This window comes from Pseudochaenichthys georgianus, chromosome 7, assembly GCF_902827115.2.
Source record: "Pseudochaenichthys georgianus chromosome 7, fPseGeo1.2, whole genome shotgun sequence".
Lineage (NCBI taxonomy): Eukaryota > Metazoa > Chordata > Actinopteri > Perciformes > Channichthyidae > Pseudochaenichthys > Pseudochaenichthys georgianus.
This window is the reverse complement of record NC_047509.1, coordinates 39,432,170-39,437,929: the sequence shown is the minus strand read 5'-3', so window position 1 is coordinate 39,437,929 and position 5,760 is coordinate 39,432,170. Positions and strand designations below refer to the sequence as shown.

The 5,760-nt window shown below is 39.5% G+C and overlaps 1 long non-coding RNA gene across 1 annotated transcript; it reads left to right on the top strand.

Annotated features, from left to right (window-relative positions):
* The first annotated feature begins 4,915 nt into the window (after positions 1-4,915).
* LOC117449264 (uncharacterized) lies at positions 4,916-5,514 on the top strand. The gene is made up of 3 exons (XR_004552464.2): positions 4,916-4,994; positions 5,227-5,344; positions 5,450-5,514. It is a non-coding gene; the product is annotated as an uncharacterized lncRNA (long non-coding RNA).
* The last annotated feature ends 246 nt before the right edge of the window (positions 5,515-5,760 follow it).

Below are 5,760 nucleotides of genomic sequence, written 5' to 3'. Positions count from 1 at the left end.
TGTTTTTAATTTATTTTTTAATCGTCAGTCGATTTCACCGATTTTCTTGTGGCCCGAGCTGGTCGACACCTCTTTTAGCAGAAACAAAGGCTACGATGTTAATCCATTTGTGTTGTTGTGGAAATACCGGACGTGACGTTGTGTGATCGCTTAGCAACTGAACTCCGTGAAAAATAAACACCACTAAGGTTCAAGGTTCAAGGGTCAAGGGTTTTTGTTATCAGATGCTAGCTACAGTGTAATTTTGGCATTTCAAATCTTAGATCCCGAGCTCCTCCAACAGTGCAACATAATATAAATAGGACATAATAAGAAAATAAATAAAGATAAATAAAAAATAGTGCAAAATGCACCACTTTTGGTTCAAATTATGAAACCAGTAGATTCATTCATTTATTTATTTGTGTTACCCAGCTAAATCGATGTTAATCCATTTATGTGGTTGTGGAATTACTGTACGTTTCGTTGTGCGGTCGCGTAGTAAGTGAACACCATGCTACCGATTACTATCCGATGACCATGAACGCACCGGACATCGGCTACAACCTCCTCTCTGTCTGACTTCGCCAAGCAGGTAATGTGCTGCACCGCATGCCTCCAATATTGTAATGTTTATTGCAAGTAAATCAGTTGTAGTTACATATCTTTTTAAAGCACGAACTAGCTAAACACATATTAGCTTTACTTGACCGGAGATATAGTGCAGTGATGAGTCCTATAACCCGGAAGTGAGTTAGCATTTTACAACTATTGGTTCCCTCGTCTCAGAGTCAATGGGATTTCTCCATAGGATTTTGGAAAATAGCTCGACATAAGATCTGTGGAAAACGAACCTGCTTGATAAATGCACGTTTTGTTCAGCCGGATAATCTCCACATATCTACCCTACTTTTATACTTTTCGAATCTTAAATCTAATGGCCAGAAGCAAAATGCTAACGTTATGCTATAAACGAACTACAGACCATGGATGTATAATAACAACTTTTAGAACAATTACCTTTAGAAGTACACCAAAACATAACTGCTAACAATGTAAATGCTGTGTTGGAAAAAAGTTAATGTAAGAAAATGTTGAGTTAAATACTTTTGGCACTGTATATAGGCTACAAAGCTTGGGAAAATGCCTATTGTGGCTGTCATACTTGCATACAGTGGCAACTAATAGTATTGTGAAGAAATGTCATGACAACCATCTACAGACTGTTACTGCACGCTGATTGTTGTGAAAACGTTCAGAGCTGTCCTTGTTCCAGTCCGCCCCTGATTAATTAGTGCGTTAACTCGTAAATTACCCCCAATGGTAAAGCTTGTTGATGATATGTGAGATTGTAAATTGTCATGCATTCTAAAGTGTTCACTGTATTTTTTTCCTTCAACAGATACCAAACCAAAGCAAGATCAAACAGCACTTTTAGAGCCTTTTTCAATGTCTTCTCTTCTCCCTCCTCAGAGCTATATTCCCTACATTTCTTCCTGTCTTCTCCCCATTTTTACCATCTTCATCTCTGTCTCTTTACCACTTTCTCTTTTGTATTTATATGCACGCAAACACACACACACCTGTCCTGTGTGTGTTTTGATTTCTAGTTCCTGAAATGGCTGCTAAACAAGGCGAGGAACAGCTAGAAGACGCCATTTTCCTTTCCGATTTACTTTGTAAACAACTGAAGGTACATTTTTTAATTTCAATTGATTGATTCAATTGATTATGTGCTTGTAATTTTGTAATGCTTGTAAGTGAATAGGAATACACTGGGAATGAAAAGCAGCTTGTTGTGATAATGCATGACAGGGCCAGAGCAGCATCTAGCTGGAGCAGAATTCGCTGGGTAGGCAAAGATGCTCAGGGGCGTCCTCTGAGAAGGAGGAACATAAGTGGGGCAACCTGCCGACGTACTAAAGGTTTGTGCATGTATACAGGTATTCATGATTAACATATCATTTTTGTTTTGATTGTTCGCAACATGATTGGTACAGCATGTTTCAGCTTAGAGAGGTATTGAACAAATATATGTTATTCCGTGGTACATATAAAAATAGGCCATTGTAATAAATAGTTAGAGTTGGTTAGAACTGTTAGAACTATTTTAATGCATAACATTTGCCTGCGATTGCCTCCTGTTCTCTGTAATTATTATCTGTTATCAATATATCCATTATTATAATTATTATTTTTCAGCCAGAACTGTTGCCATTAACAGTCCAGTGACTGTGGAACCAGCTGGAGCAGCGTCTGCAGTACCCCCTCAGCTTTTTGGTAGGATGACATTTACTATCATTGAAAGTTAGGAAATGTGTCAACATAACATCAAAGGAATATGTGATGCAATATGAGTACGCTGTTGCGATGCTGAACATTTTCTTTTTTGTTTGTTTCCAGAAGATGAGATTCAGCCATTGCAGGAGCTTTTGGTTGATCAACTATCAACCTCTTCCTCATGGTGCCTGTGCCAAAGTGCTGCCCAATTGGAGTGGCAAAAGGCAAGGTCCCTTCACTTGGACAGCTTGCTGTCTTCAACTATGGTACCGGAAAGGAGATGCTCACATTGCTCCGCTGCTGCGGTCCTTCGCTGCAGAGAATGCATGCCCCTTGAATGGTTGTGTCATGACTGTGACGTTTCTAAACACAGCATACACACCCTTCATAACAGGGAGTCCTTCAATGAAGGATATTTCAAATGTATTCCCCCAACAATGTCACTAGTCAAGACAAATGACATGTTCACTTTGAGACACCAAGGTATTTCACTTAACACAATTTAGCCCCAAGTGGTTATTTTATAACTTTCCTAATGTGCTGGTAGTTTAAGACATATTTTTAACCTCTCTTCACAGATCGTCTTCTGCCCACTGGTAGGCCTTCAAGTGTTCTTTTTGTCACCCTAATACAGGTAATGAATGCGATTGTTTTGACTAAACTGTGTTTGTTATTAGGGCGTCATGATTTGCATCTCCCCAAGAGGGTGTGCAACACATGCCATTACGAGTGGACACCTGATTGGGGAGACCTCATTAGAAGCGGTTACTGGCCAGCTTCTGTGAACGGAGAGACGTTATATTCCACGGATGTCTTCAAATCTTTTGAGGACCTGAAGACTGTGGCACCAGGTTTGTCCAGACAGGCCTTTTTACAGATGCTGGAACGGAGGACACAGCATTATGGGAGGGTAAGATGAGTTTCACTAAGTATTGCATAAGTAGAGGGCATTGTGAAAGGATGCATTTTATTTTGTGTAGATGAAATATGTTGATTGGAAATATGTTTATGTCAAAATAACTAAATTGAAAAGCTTACAATGGTACTGAAAGTAGTTTAACTAGTGTTACATTAGAGCTAAACACCTAGCACTGGTAGATGTAGGACATACTGTAAGATCAAACATACATAATCCAACTTTTGTTCTTTACTGAAGAACACAATTTGTATGATGAAAAACATTGTGCTCTTCTGTGGGAAAAAATGGGATTCTGTATTGTACTGTATAGAGTCATGGTGCATATGACAAAAGCTGAAATAATGTTCCTTCTCTTCCAGCATCTGCCAATCCTAACCTGACCTTCACTTTTCAGGATATCGTGTGTTAGGGATACTCCTAATAGCCCCCCTCTTGCCTCCAACCACTGTGAAAGTCTTCCTGTTTCCTCGCATTATTCTGACATGTGTAAGGTAACAATTTTGCTTCTCAAACTTCCAGACAGGAAAAATCCATGGAGATGTCTTCCAAAGGAGCTTTCTGGAGTATATGGCGTGCCAGTACGAGTGCCAGAAACTGACGTGTGAGGAACCCTTCTCATGCCCAGCTTGTACTCCCAAAATGTTGGCTGTGTCAGTGGATGGGAATAGGAAACAGTCATCTTTTTTTTATGTCAATTGAATTTAAGAAGTAGCCTATCAATGATGATAATAATGAATTGAATATTTATTTTTGAATATAGGATCGATGAACCACTTTTTAAAGGGCCGTTCATCATGGAAGACTCGGCTGTCACAGACTTTGTTGACAAAGTCAGAACAAATGTAAAATGTGTAAGCACAACATTTTTTTTCCTATCATTTTTCTAGCCTTTACTTGTTTTGAGAGGGTAACATTAAAATGTCTTTAATTGTAGACCCCAGGAAAAGGTACATGTGGTACCAGCCAGTGGTCAGCTGCTCGAGAGACAGCAAGAAGAGCCAGCAGGTTTGATGAAGAGGGGTTAGAGGTGGCTGTATGTTGACATGGAGTGCTACTGAAAGCTCTCAACATGTTCAGAGGAGAAATATTTGCCTACCCCTTGTTCCTTCAAACGCAGTTTCAAGCTACAAACGTGCATTTTTATTGCACAGATATTGCTTGTAAATACTGGCCCTCCCTCGAGAAAGTGGCAAAGACAATGCCAGAACTGCGACCTTTGCTGAGCATGCAACCGTTTCTCTCGGTCATGCATGCCAAGGCCCATTCCACAAAGTGCGAGGTAGGCCCACTCTTATATTATTGTGATTGTAAGAATTTTTTTTAATTCATCTATGACATATAATATATGTGTACTTGTTAGATTGTGTGGAGTGGGAGACATTTGGAGGGTGCTGGTTCGACGGCCGGGGAAGAAGTGGAGATGGTGAACAGCTTTCTGTCACGTTGTGCCATCACAACTAAGTACATGACAAAATCAGGTATGTCCTCTTGTCATTAGACCAACATAATTCTGTCTTGAAGTTATTATCCATCTCTTACTTTACTTTATCTTTGTCTTTGATGTAGTCTGTTACAACAGTACTAGAGTTTTTATGAGTTGATTTCCAAATACCCAAGTTATATTATCTGCTTGTCAATTTTACTTTTAAAAACAGCTCGCAATGACATGTTGACTGTCCATGCAATGACATGTTGACTGTCCATGCAATGACGTGTTGACTGTCCATGCAATGACGTGTTGACTGTCCATGCAATGGGATGGAACAGACGGAAGCAGGAAAACCTTCATGTGGTGTTGGCCAAGAGATATGTCAAGGTAATTGGCCATGTAAGCATAGGCATGACAAGATTAGATTTGTAAGGCTAATGTGCAAACCTGTCACAAACAAATAATTGTCCAAGCTGGTAAAGTGTTGGATACTGAGTGCTTGCGCAGGTCTGGAAAAGTTTGAATGATTAATTACTGTTTTCAAGACATGAAAAGTTATGGAAATTTGGGTGAAAATCTTGAAAATACATCTGTATCAGCAACATCTTTTTTACAACAGACAATCACAATGTTGGAGGGTGAGACTCAAAAAATGAAGGACACCTGCGAAGAGCTTGGATGCCCTGAGGACAAAGTCCAACAATGGGTTAATGATGTTAGAGACTGGGCAACAAACGGTATGCTGTTTCCTAACTTGATAATATAACATTGTTATTTAACGTATAGTATTAACACCAATGTTTTCTTTGTTCTCAAACTGTGTTTCTTGTTATTTACCCAAGACAACACATCAGGCGACAATCAGTCTCTCCAGAGGTCCATTGAGCAGCTATTTCTAGGGCTGTGCCAAAAGAAAGCTTGCCTCTATAGACAGACTGGTAAGTTATTAGTATTCAGTTGCAGTCATGTAATTAGAAAATTCCATTGAACATTGTTTCTGTAATATTTTTTACAATTACGTCATATAGACAGCAATAAGATTCTTCAGTTGCGTCGCAAAAGGTTAAGGGAGGAAAAGACCAAACTCTTAGCGGCAATACGCCAGTACAACACCGGACAGCCTCCTGAAACAGAAATCCAGGAAGAAGAGGTG